The sequence below is a fragment of the Ptychodera flava genome, chromosome 5, assembly GCF_041260155.1.
Source record: "Ptychodera flava strain L36383 chromosome 5, AS_Pfla_20210202, whole genome shotgun sequence".
Lineage (NCBI taxonomy): Eukaryota > Metazoa > Hemichordata > Enteropneusta > Ptychoderidae > Ptychodera > Ptychodera flava.
Window position 1 is genome coordinate 42122576 of NC_091932.1, and position 14547 is coordinate 42137122.

Genomic DNA, 14547 nt, shown 5'->3' on the forward strand with positions numbered 1-14547 from the left:
TACACGGTGTTTGGTAAGCGAAGTTCGAAATTTCGAGGATATATTCGAGTTTGATGTGCAATTGCCTTATTGTTCCCTTCTGCGATATAACTTTAAAATTTGTTATATCGTCAATTCTTTAAAACATTTACTGACATTGGCGCGATGTCCGTGACATCACTTGTCTTTCACAAAAATCATAGATTGACTACTTTTGCTAATATTATCAAGAATATACTCACAATAAGAGATTGTCAAAAGTATCAGAACCAACACAATTTGTAAAGATACTTTTTTCATCTTTTGGTGTCATTGGAACAGACGATAAAGATGAGTGAGTCCGATCTTGCTGTAGGTTGCCGATCCTTGTCGGTTTCTGTATGCGTATGTGGATCGATCGAACTTGAAAACCGAATACAAGCATCGAATTCGAAAAAGTGTTCCAGTGTACGCGTGGTGCAGATTTGCATAAGCGGTGGACCGAGTGCAATGTTCAGCGCAGTGCGTCGAATATGGCGCGCATCCTCATTCAGCCAACAGTTTTTCACTTCCAGAAATTTGGTTCAAAAATACAAGATTGCTTTGCAATTACGATGAAATCACGAAACATTAATAACTTACTTGAAAGATTCCAAACTGTGGATACCTGATGGTTGTTGAACTGTTAAACTTAGTCCAAGAATTTGCACTACATCGCACGAGGTGCGATGAAGTCGATGCGCGCTGAGGCGAAAATGTTCGAAAATCGGCACTTTTCGAACGATTGAGCAACGGTTCGCACTTGGACAGTTTACGGGCGATTAAATGTGACGGACCTTGTGAAATCACAAGCTGACAAAATGACTTTCGACGTCATTTTGTTCAAGTATGCTGATGTTATCACTTAGTACTCTGATTGGACTCTGGGTATATGTTATTTTGAATATGACGACATTAGTGCACGGGCAAGGTAAGAACTTTACGAAGCACACACCCTTGCATGCACGCCTATACGCATGTGTCTACGTCAGCTTTAGTTTGTTGTTTACCTGTCAACCGTGGCTTAGCTTATCGTGTTTATGTTTTCTGTCGTTCACATGGTCTGCTTTCGATTCTTCAAAACTAACGGATCTTACGTTTAAAAAAGTGAGAGAGATGACAGTTTTCGTAAAGTATAAGGCAGACACTTACTACACTGAGGGAAATAAATATGCAAAGAAAATCAAGATAGCAGTGATTTTCACTGAATTTCAAAAATGGCTTTATGACATTGAATGCCTAGTCATTTCCGGTGTGTAACAAAGAGAGAGTGTTGAATATGTTTAATAAAATAAATCCATTCTGTAATAGAAATTAACGGGAGCAGAATCATAGGTTTTGCATCGCATAAACTTGTAATGTGAAAGTGTTTATATGTATTTTCAGGTATATTAGAAGACGTTGTAAAATTCGGTGAAAGTAGAAACGCCCATCCCTTGTAACAGTTCTTTAATTTGGGTAGATCTAAGGAACAATCCTACTGTATGAGATAGACAAAGACAGGGCTATTCCTAGAATTTTAATAGAAAGCAGCATGAGTTCGCAGTTGTCTGTACTTGCAACTGATGAACAAGAAAGTGTATGAAAACCTGCATAGCTGTTAAATTCACATCTTTTTGTTGGAAATACACATCCAATTAAACAGTAAATTAGCACTTACGTCGAGCTGCTGTCTGATATATCGGTCACGTTGCTCTATTTCCAGGACAAACATTCCAGGAAAAGCTGGCTTTTCGGAAAGGAGAAAGAGTGTCTCTACCTTGTAAGGCAGAATTGTTATTGATGTATCAACCCAGTGCCGTTGTTGGGTAAGTATCAGCATAGAAACCATCACAAAAACTACAGATAGATTTTGTCCTGTTTATGCGGAATGTAAAAAAAGTCAACATCACAATGTCAGGTATTTTTTGTGTACGGATTATCTGAGGCGGCAGGACAGCTGGTCTTAATCAAGGTGTTAACAGTTCAAACGTATTTGCATAATATCACACCAGTAAACAAGGCCGGACAAAAATCCACTTGCCCGGCTCAGCATGTTCATTCCCTTTTAAAGTAAGCCCGTAGATCATGCGAACCGACCGGGTGAGAACTTTCATTGTACGTAGAACGAGTCATCATTATTCTCATCAAATAATTGGGAAATGTACAAATTCGTCAAAATTCTCGTTTCCGTATTTCAATAACAAAATTACTTGATGAAAAGTTGGAGTGTTGTGAACGTTGTGAACTAATTTTCCTGCTTCATTTAAATCCCTTTAAATACTTTAAAGACGTATTGTATCAAATGTTGACCCAAATAACTTTATTTGAATGTAAAACAGCTTTCTGTTTTCTTAAAGTCTTTCCCATATCTCTAGCGTCAGAATAATTTATCGGAATCAGTTATTCCTTTTCCTGTTATTAAATCGTTGTGTTATTACTCGTACTTTACTGCAGCTGTGAACTAATCAGTCACGTCTTTAACATTCTTTTTCAGGTGGTATAAAAATGGACGCTTTATGGAAATCAAGCCGAGCAAAATTGACATAGATGAAACTTTCACGTTACACATGAGCTCGATAACTTCAAATGATGCTGCCATATATACGTGTCAGTTGACCTATTGGGATGTTACTGTAGTTGCTAATGAAATCGCGATAATATCGGAATCAAAGAAATCACAAGGTATGTATTTTATTAATTTCGCCATTTTATCATGATTTCAAGGTCAGGTTGAAAACAACTCCCTGCCCATCGATGGCCAGAAGTCAAGGTTACTAGTTAGACATTTAAAGGCCCGTAGTCCCTGTGTCCGTCTTATAGTGTGTGCATATTTTACACTTCAGAATCCCGGCTTTGACCGACACACGTTGAGTATGTTAGACCCTGTAGCCTTTCATCAGCCTTCATAGAACATTACAGTTTATGATTATACGGTATTTTAGAATTCAACTTTCACAAGGCAACTAAAACAAGTTCTGCAGACCTTAACCCTTTCATCTCCATGGTTTTGCCCAGAACCATTGTTATTTATTATGGTGATTGTGGACCTGTTTACATGGAATTGGGGGTGAACAGTAAACAGGTTAAATGAGTAAGGTCTAATTTCAGACATCATGGAAGTCGTCTGAGGTCTAAAATGTGTTTGAAACACGGTACCTAACGGTATCTACCTCCGAATTCCAAGATGTCAATTTATCGAACTCTAAAATGTCAATCTTTTCTAAACGCTTTTTAAATGTCAGACATTCATTTTATGTTGCCTTGTCAAAGTTTGACTGTAAAATTTTACGGTACAAGTCTCGTCATATTGCTCGGTAAAACCTATAATGCACACGTTTTAATGTTGTGATGTACACAAAATATCTGATTTGGAGCTCATCTAAAATGCCAATCTTGAAGGTTTAAAATGCTCTGTGCAGATCCAAATACTATACAGATCTAAAACATGTTTGGTCTAACGTGTCTAAATGTCTAGCTTGTAGTTCATATTCAATTTTCTTCCGACATCCGAACCAACATATCAAATGTGCCGACATAAAATGCAATGTGCATTCCTCAGTAGTATAGGGTATAACTTTTCTAAAATCTATAACTTGCTGTTCATTTTAGCTAAACTTCCTAAGTTGAAAGTGAAATCCATGGCCCAGTGCAAGAGGGGCGTATGTAAAGGTAGAACGCGCCTCGGGGTCAGATAAGCGGACTCTCAAACTTATACAGTTCTTTTCTGATCTACCACTTATGAGGGCTCATTTTGAAGCTCTTGGTGTAAGAAAACCTTTTACCCGCTTTGTTTTTTGAAAATCGATAATTTTATTTTTCTCCATAGAATTAACACAGGGATGGCGGCCATTTTGAATTTTAAATAACGGTAAATCTTTGGTTATTTGTTTCTCTAGTACCAAAATTTGCATAGTAACCCCCGAATTTTATTCTTGATTTTGAAAGAGAATGGTTGAAAGATTCTTTAAGGAAAGTTTGAGCAAAATTTTTAAGTCTTTCACTTTCGAGGTACATAGGGCCTACTACCTTAAAGCATAGGCGATACGCCCCTCTTTCACTGGGTAATGATACGGCCTGTCTCTAGACATGGGCGTTTAAAATGCCGAGTGTGCTGACGGCCAACTGCACGTAGACACGTGGTCCAGGCGTTAGATCCAAAGGCCAACCTACGTTGTTATGTGAATACTCAGAATACTAAATGTGTCGGGTCGGACGTGTCAAAAATGACAAACTTGCAACTGACAGTTCAGCACTTATGGTCATTTAAACATCAAATGTCTGGAGAGAACTTAAAATGAGCTGCACTTAAAAGAATTTTGACAAGTTACTCCACATTTTAGGTCATGCACGTCACATTTTTATCTTTTCTTTTGACATTTAGTGTTCGACATCTACAATGAGCTGCGCGTTTGTTGTTTTAGACACGTACATTATATATAAATTTCAGGTCTATAGACCTAACTTTGCCACTGTCAAGTCAGACTCTAAATATTACACGTAAGGACCTAATGTAAAGCTTAAGTTCTACCCACAATGTATAAGATCATAAGTGTTAAAAGGAAGGGGAATGTCAGAACTGTGCCCGGTGTGCGACTTTCTTGTTTATAAAGAGTGTGCTAGTATCTCATGAATGATATCTAGCTGAATCAGGTCAACATGCATGTAGCTACAACACATGAATATGATGTACATTATGACAAAACATGTTTCGACATTCATCAATCGCCAAGGTACTTGGATACAGTGTTTATATCGGCTATGTTGGCCCACCTTTGAGCGCAGTTCCGACGACCATCCGCCCCACTTTAAATTATCTAATTTGCAGTTCATTTTAGGTCTTGTAACCGATGTCAGACTCTTTAAACGTCAGAATCTTTATTTTCAGACGTACCCGCCTGGTATGAACTGTGCGGACCTGTTACGTATAACTTCAGAGTCTAACACGCATAAATTTTCTTCCGAGTTGTCCTTATGCAAATAACACGATTTGAACTAATTTGGGATAATTGGATTTTTATATTATTAAATTCTAAAAGTCTTAGGGGCAAGATAGTTGATTGTTGCAATAATACAAATTACTCATGAAAACAATTGTGTAATGTAAAAAGAAAAGCAGATGAGATTACATTTGTACATTAAATCGGCATTACTTCACCATCCAATTATCCCGAATTAGTTCCAATCGTGTTAAATACACATCAATAGTGGATAAATTAACAATTAAGATTCACTGAATTCTGCAAGAAACAAAGTATTTGAATAACAGTTATAGGTTGATCTTGATTAAATTTGCAAATGCTACCACATAACTCTCTTATTGTCACTAATTCGATTTTTATTGATACCAAAAAGTAAATTAAATGCACCGGAAGGGGGGGGGGGGGAGATTAATTTGTTTATTATCGTGCAATGATATACAATATTTGGTGCGTTATTTTAAGGGTTTCCAATGATTTGAGTATACAATTCTTCCAGTGGCTATCATTTTAGCGTATTCTCTATGAAATGATCTTCCACCGGAGATAATTCGGAAACCGAATATTCAAGCAGGTAATTTCAAACAGGCTATCGTGGCAATAGCGATGGTATGCCAAGCAAGGCCTAGATTTTTTCCGGTCTGATACACAAAATTTGCAAAAAGGTTCATTACTATGCTTATGCAAATGTTGCACCCCTATAAAATATCCATTGGGGTCTTCTCAAATTGTTATGTTTCTTTCCAAAATCATATACTACAAATTCTACAGGCGATTTTTTCCTTACGGAAAAGTGAGGGAATACCGAAGTTTATTGTTTTTATGCGATTTGGGTGCACGGATTGCGGCGCATAGCGTTTCAGTAAACTGTTGGTCACCCTTGATAGAGTTTGAATGAAATATCTTTTTCAGAAATTTCATATTTTTATTGTTTTTATTGTTATTTGTAACACCAAGGTCTCTGGGTAATTCAACACAACGACACCATCGGTGCCAGTAATCTGTGGATTGTTTCGTCGATACTTTGTGCTGTAATATTTACTACCTGGGTGATTGTTGCTCTGGTGATACGGAGGAAAAGGTCAGTATTGTCAGTGATCCCCCTGATCCCCTGCCCCGTTAATGCTTTCACCCTTGCTAAATGGTTGGTCAACAGAACACTGCCCTCACCCTGTTAACATAGTTGCTGACCTGCCAGTCATCAGAACCACTGCCCTCGATCTGCCCACAGACTTGCTGATTTTCCAATCGACGTCGTCAGAACGTTGCCCTCAGTCTGCTCAAGGATCTAGACTTGCTGAATTGCCAGTCACGAGTACACTGCTCTCACTGTGCTGACAGACTTGCTGAATTGCCAGTCACCATAACACTTCCCTCACAGTGCTGACAGACATACTGACCTGTCAATCATCGAAGCACTGCCGCCCCTCGTTTTCTTGCCAAATTTTCAGTCATCAAACCACTGTTTTCACCGTGGCAACAGACACATTGAATTGTCAGTCATCAGAGCGCTGTTTCCACTTTGTTACGGACCTTTGCCTAGTCTACTGAAACAGATTGCCGTTTCTGTTCGAGAAATTTCTGATTTGTTGCTTATAATCACCTAATAATTATTAAATTCACATTAAAGAATCTGTACTTTTTACAAAGCAGCACGAAGTTTCATTAATAAAGAGTTTCTTGTTTAATTTACAGGAGGGGACGCGGTGGATATAAGTCTCTGGACTCCGATGAAAGTGATGATGATGATAGCGATTAAGACTGGATTTGATGGATAATATGAAATTCTCGGTCAGCTTTTAATTCAGATCACGATTCTCATTGACTCAGTGACTAGTAATCGGGTTTAAGGCTGATGAGAAAACAGTGATATTAGATTTGACAGTTTCATCATAATTTATTTTATTCAAAATTCTGCCTATGGAAACTGTCATCGATTCGAAAAAAAAAAGACTATTATTAAGGGTAATTGTCATCCATCAGAATACTGCACTCATTGGCAAGTTAGCGCCCTTTGACATTTTTGTTTCTTTGTTTGCTCAGTATAGTAAAAGCTGAGCTGCCTGTTAAGGTAGAGAGCGACTCAAGGACAGATATTTCGTATACCACTTGTGAGTGCTCACTTTCAAGCTCTTGGAGAGAGAAAAATTTTCACCATCTTAATTTTTCGAAAAAGGAAAATTTTATTCTTCCCTAAAAAGTTAACACAGGAATGGCGGCCATATTGAATTTGAAATATAGGTATATGTTCGGTAATTCTTTCCTCAGTACAAAATTTCGCACGGTGACCGCTGATTTTTAGTTTTGATTTGGTAAGAGACTAATGAAAAGTTTATTGGAGAAAGTCTGTGCAAAAGTTTAAAAATTTCACTCTCTTGGCGTAAACTACCTTAAGGAGAATAACTCAGCTGTAATAATGGTTACTTTGCTTTTGTTTTCTTCACAATTGTGTTTTAGGAGAACATTTTTTTAAATAAACAGAATTTTACACATCGACATACTCATAGAGTACTGTCTTAGTTTTAAGTTATAGTAATATTACTTTAAATTTTCAAACTTCTACTTCGTCCATTTGCTCAGGTTTTGCAGTTTAAATTGTTACAGCGCTTTAGACCAGAAAGCATTGAATCATAACACAAATACAGTACAGTGACCGACTATAGGTCGTGTACCAGGCATTAGATTGTCTTGCCAGGAAATTTACTTATTAGATTACAATGTCAATAGGAAAAGGCTGTGACACCGCTACAATCCTCTAACAGACTAGAACAAACTTGACCCCTGGGATCTAGTCCTCTACCTTTAAATCCACAAGCAAATTCGGGGTGAAACATTGTTGTCGACAACAAACCATCTTATCTACAGAAAAGTTATTAATCCGTGCATTTTTTTTCACGTATCACGCCCGGCCCGGTTCCCAAATTTAGATGAACGCGTCGAATCCCAGACCTACCTACTTCTGCATTTAGAACGTTTTACTGTAAACAAAAGTGTACGGGATTCGAAAGTTGCAGTGCGGACGCATATTATGCGATTTTTCCGTTGTTGCTAAGCATGCTTATGCCAAATTCCATCGTTGCCAAGGGGTCCTGGCGTGCGCTTCAGAGCAACATCAGACTGACTGGGTGACGGTTCAGGTAGGTGAAGCTCTCAAAATTTTCGTTTAATTTCGTCAAGTAAGTTTGAGATCGAATATTTTAAGTAATCTTATTTTAAGAATACTGGTCTCCGATCAAAATTGACCGTTCATGCAGTAATCCTCCTCTAAATAATGTAAATATGCCCAAAGAAAATTGACATTGCTGACGATAGTGGATTGCATCGTTAGGAGAAAGTTGTCGGTATTATGTCCTGCTTTCTGATGTTAACATTTTCGTCTCACGGCCTTATCTTGAACAATTTTGGTAATTTTCGTAACAGTTTATGTATAGGAATAGATTTTGTGAATATCGCTTCTGGAGGAGGTCATTTGACAGTACGATAGCGTATGAAATGCAGACACCTGAAAACCGGAAGTACATTCTTTCCAGGCGATATAATTGATGATATTAAACTTCGTTCACAATATTCATATTTAGTATCACGGTCGTTTAATCCAGTTATTTGTTAGGGAAGCATTAAGTTGACAATCTTCTGTCGCTTACTTAATGTATTATCATGCAGAATAGCTATAACAGGCGCGGTATTTCAAAAACAATACCCTGCAAGTTACCCTCGAGCCACAGTCAGTTGCTGTTCGATATACGGTGATGGCCGCTTTGGTATGCATTAGAAACATAGGAAGTCGGGAAATGGAATAGCCGCTATACGCACGTACAGCCGATTCGGAGACGGATTTTCCTGTCAAAAAGCTATAGTTTACTCAATAACCAGCATCGATGGCTTCCAATACGTCTCTGAATCCATACCTGTTATAGTTTATCGTCAATAACGATCTTCTTGCATTTTGATTTTCCTCTGAGTGTTTACAATGTGACGTAGTATTAAACATGAAAAAAACAAAGTCCCCTTCCTATGACCCGCGTCTTTAGCCATAGCAGTGACTATTTTTTAGCTTCACCTGTACACATTAGAGAAAATGTTAGTCTAGAGGGCGATGCTGTATACTAATTAGGCTGAAGTTCATATCAAGCATAGGGAGTCTATTGGGAGTTCACATCGGATGTGCATTAAGTTTGTGAGATGAGATCCTATCAGAAACAAATGAGAGCATTTCAGTCGGACGATTCCACAGAACAGCTGATATGGAAGGATGTTTTGTGAAAATCCTGTTTTATATAACAATATCTGCTACTGATATCTGTTAATATATCATGCATGTTTATCCATTGAAGTGATAATTTTCAAAGAGTGTCATTCTTTGTACAATTTACGCACTAAATTGTCCTAACAAGTGACTGAGGACTTGACAAATAATCATTGACAAATACTTTAAAAAACATGTGTATAATAAATAATAAATTTGCTGGTTTTTAATATGCATGTTTATTAATAAGTGTTGTGAACTTATTCTTTCAGATCAACACTACATGGACTGACGGCCAGTGAACGTTATGCGTGACAAGACTGAAACATTTAAATTTCTTTTTGACATGTCATTACAACAATGATTTATTTCTATTAAAGACATTAATCATTATTACAATCTAGATTTGCTGCAATTTTATGAATTTTGGTTGAAAATGAACTCAAAGTTCCATTATAAGATGGTGACAGTGATATTGAAAATGTAGAAAGCGAAAAGCTGCTTGGTGTGGAAGATTCAGAGTCATGTTGATAGTATTGTGAAAAAATAAAGAGTGATCTGTATCTTCTTGCCAGAATTTAAGCATTTTTACCAGTTTCAGCAAGGCGTCAATTTTATAACAGTTTCATTTTACCATATTTTGATTATGGTCTCGGTATTTGGAGTTGTTGTAGTCAAAAGGATATGGATCACTTGAACTGTCTTTTAAAGCGGGCAATGTGACTGATTTTGAATTGTGACATTGGTACCTCATCCATTGAAATGTTTACACTTCTACAATAGTATCTGCTATCCCATCGCTATAAGTACAACCTAATAGTGTCTGTTTACAAGTGTATGTTGTGGCCAGTCTCCTCCATACATCCGGGATATAACAACGAAGTACAAAGATCCACAAAGATTTTAAGATTTATTAGTAATAAAGCTCTACAAGTTACATTTGCTAGAACCGAATTATTTAAGCAGTCTTTTTGAGTAATTACCTGTACAACAATTTGCCTTCAGCAATAAGAAGTTGTACAAGTGTCAGAGGTTTTAAGCAGGCTTGTTACAAATTTTATCGACAAAGCGTTTTCGACACTTTTACATGAAACCTGTCTGTGTTGTAATATTGTTGTTATCATCCTGTACTCTGTCTTCTGTGTATAAGTTTTCTTTTGTGTTTGACCATTGTGAAAAGAGGCGTATACCTATCATGGCTATACAGTTAAAATAAGTTTATAGGGCCTATTTTTGTTGTATTGTTATAAGATACTTATTGCATCAAATTGTATAAGATTTATAAAAAATATGTATTTTAGTTTAGGTAAATCGCATAACCGTACTTTTAGAACAATAATTGTTAAAATAACTGAACTCAGGTATAGCCTTGAAGCTGTGATACTTGTAATTTTTTTCCCCTTTCTGGCTCAATATGCAAGTGTGCATTTCAGAAAAATCAGTGACAATCAGTAATAGTTCATTTATGTTTTTTTACTAAATTTATATTGGCCACTTTAGAGATACAAGGCTTCAGTAAATCGCCTCATTTTTTATGCTTAATTTTCTGCACTTTTATAGGGGAGATACTTTCTCCGGCGCAAAAGTTCAGGATGAGAAACGGTAAACGGTAGCCGACTGGTTTTGTGTGAGGCCTAGCAGCTAGGCGATGTTGCTGTGAGTGTGTGGGGGTTCGAATCCCGTTTGGGTTATTGTAAAAATTATATTTGAGAAACGCTATAATGAGTATCGTCGCTAGAGGGCAACCTTCACGCATGCGCTTTAGTTGTTATTTTAGGGATTTGCAAGGACAACCTGTACCCGCCAGTGCTATTTTAAGTTAACATTTCCGTCTCACGGCCTTATCGCCAAAACTGAGGGCGTAGCGTTTCAGTTGGATGTCTGTGTAAAAGGACAGTGACAAAATCAAACTTGGAGAAGAAACATGTAATGAGCATGACCGGAAAATTCAGGAGTGAATGAGTTGTATTTTCTGTCAAAACGCACGAGACAACATTTTGACTTCGCGATTTTCAGCGATATGAACTAATAAGACACTAAATAATGTACGATTTGGTAAATCTAACTATTTATCTTTCAATTCGCCTAGTTATAATTAACATAAGTTGAATTCTCGATGAACTACAGGCGATATTTCTTTACAATGTGAAGCGCTAGATTTAGTGATTTTTTTGAAATTTTCGCGTTCCATACCACCCACGAAGGAAAATCGATTTGCGCGTCTCGGGTATCTGCGTCCGCACTGTTGTAGACACACTGCATCCAAATATGGGCAATCGCGTGCATTCGTGAACTACCTCGATTCTGGTTACAACGCGCGTTGCTATCCGCAAACGTTCCATTCATACACAAAGCCAGCACGAGGTTGAGAAAACGTCTGCTCGCTCAGATTGTTGCACAGGGTATTGCACGCAATATTAGTCTAAAAATTATAATGATCAATAAATGCAATATATTTAACTGTTTTCATTATACAAGCCTTACCTGTGTCTAGTGTGTGTCTATTACTTTATTCTCGCTATCTCAGTGAAGTATTTCAAAGAAATCAGTTAATTTGTTCTACCGATCACAAGGGGGGGGGGGGGGGGCTTATCGCCCCGAGCAAATAACTCGTCAGCAGCTTATAAGGTTACAAACGGATTTATTCCGTCTTTTACCTTATGAGCTGCTAACGAGTTATTTGCTCAGGTCGATAAGCCCCTGCGCTGTTGATCGGCAGGGTATTGGGGAGGGTAATTAAGAGATATAAACTGTTTTATTTGAAATAGCCCTACTGTGCACTGATAGTGAGGGTAAAGTAATACTCAAACACGCGACCAAGGTAAGGCTTGAATAATGTAAAAAGTTTAATACATGACATTGATTGATCATATTCATAACTTCTAGACGAATATTGCTTGCAATGATCGCAGTGGCTCGTGGCGACAGTGGAGACGCGCCGGTGACATAGGTTGATATTTCCTAATTCTAGTGAAATCCTAAGTATACTAAGTGCGTGCCTGTTCAGTATAAATATTACAATGATTTACATCACGCCTTGGTCCTTCTTACACCTCGATTTCTGTTGGTCACGTACGAGTATGTTGCTTTGCGTGTTCTGGAATTCTACAGATAAATAAATGGCGTCATATATATGTCAACCCGCGATGGGAAGCGGTCATCGCTTTCCTGAAATATTGGCAAATATAGATGATTTTTTGGTATCGCACGCATTTCTATCGTCGAAACAATGTTGAATATTGTGTTAACTACATATTTATCATTCCAGATCAGATATATTGTACAACCTTTACGGCCCTGATACGGCTTTTGCGGGCCTTGGTCGTACGGCGTACAAAGCATAGGGGCTGCCTACATGTCTGTCCACAAGGGTGGGTATACGGTGTTTTCTTTTTATTGCTAATAAAGGTTTATCCTACCAACCTTTAGTGTTTTGGTCTTAACTTAGCACTGCCCTTGACGATCTTCCGTAAACGTTTTATCACCATGCTGCATCTATTATTTGAAAAGTTTGATCGCATAATGCGCCAAAGCAAGCAAGGGTAAATTACTAATCGGTGAACGCTGTCATCAGATTATCACAGGATTAACTTTGACAAAGTCAACAACGAACGCGCCAGCTAGGTATCTTCTGTTATACCTTGCTGGTGCGTTCGTTGTTGACTTTGTCAAAGTTAATCTAGTGATAATCTGATGACAGTGTCTACAGATTAGTAATTTACCCTTAAGACGATTGGAACTAATTTGTGATAATTGGATCTTCATATTTTTGAAATTTCTCAAAAATATTAGGTGCCCTATGGCCGAATGTCTGAATATTACAAATTGCTTATGAAAACAAGTGTGTAACGTAAAAGGAAAAGCAGATGAGCTTACATTTGCAGATTTTAAAGACATTATTTCATCATCCAATTATCCCAAATTAGTTCCAAGCGTATTCCTTGCTTGCTTTAGTGCATTAGGCAAACAAACGTATCAGATAATAGACGCAATACAGTGACAAAACTTCGCGTAAGATTGTCAAAGGACAAATACGTGCCACGACGAAGGAGAAAAGGAAATTGTTACAAAATCAGTGCTACCATAAGACCAAGACACCAAAGGCTGGCAGTATTCTTTATTGGCAATACATATCGAACGTATTAAAATAAAGTAAACCATAGCAAGAAGAACTCCGTGTTGAGCCCAAGACACCCTACCTTGCCCCCTGCCCTTTGAGACGGGCATTTTGTGCAGCCCCCTATGATCAGGGCCGTAAAGATTAAAATTGCATTTTTTTGAGGAGACGCGTTGATAGTGATATGTTTTCAACAGCTTGGCGAGCTGCCAACTCCCCTATACGCCCGTCACATGACAAATATTAGCCCACAGTAAATGTTTGCTCAGGCTGCGTTCTCGAACACCTCTAGGGAAGGGAATCTAGGAATTTTTTTTTCACTAAAACATCCCCCCAGCTCTGAAAACCTCTAAAACTTCAAGTACCCCTTTCAACTCATGATTAATTTCACGCCTCCACCCCCTTCCACCAAAATCGTCTCCAGTCCGCAGAGGTGACTTCCCTCACTTTCAGAAAACTATACATAATTGCACAACTCCTTTTTTACCGTCATGATATATATATATATATATATATATATATATATATATATATATATATATATATATATATATATATATATATATATATATATATATATATATATATATATAACATATTGACTGGTAATATCTATGAAGAATATAATGTCTCAATTCGATCTTGATCCGTCACTATGAGTTATCTATGTATTTGAGACTATGTTTGTCTTGGAATTGTTTCGAGTGACTCGGGCTATGGAGATATGTTCAGCCAATGCATCATGGCCAGCCTTGCAGTCAATGTATGCATACTGTTCCTTTTTTCTTCTGTCATCCAGTGTGCATGTATAATAGTGGGATCCCTCGAGGTCGGTCAGTACCTATATGGTTTAATCAGTTTTGTAAACGAACATACGCCTTTGGTTTCATGTCTCTGCTGAAGAATAATGCAGAGTATCGTGTATACACTGTGGACATGATTGAGTTCAGACACACTGAACTAAGGCTTACGAGGAGAGGGTAGCTTTCTTCTTGCTGCTCTAATAAAAAATCAGCGTTTCTCTTGACACAAAAATGGCGTTTGAGCAGTTTCATGTGATTTGTGCAAAACTCTATGCGTTTCAGAAAGTATCCGTTTTTAAAGTATATGATGGAAGCTTTCAAATTTCGTTCACTTAATGGTTGTGTGACATTTTGTTCAATAATATTCAAGTTACTATTCTGTCCTAATGTATTTTCAAGTCCACGGCGCAAACGCCATGGTGCCTT

At 37.6% G+C, this 14547-nt stretch overlaps 1 long non-coding RNA gene across 1 annotated transcript; it reads left to right on the forward strand.

Moving 5' to 3' along the window:
- Positions 1–633: 633 nt before the first annotated feature.
- LOC139132627 (uncharacterized) lies at positions 634–2597 on the forward strand. The gene is made up of 3 exons (XR_011552381.1): positions 634–928; positions 1703–1805; positions 2474–2597. It is a non-coding gene; the product is annotated as an uncharacterized lncRNA (long non-coding RNA).
- Positions 2598–14547: the final 11950 nt, after the last annotated feature.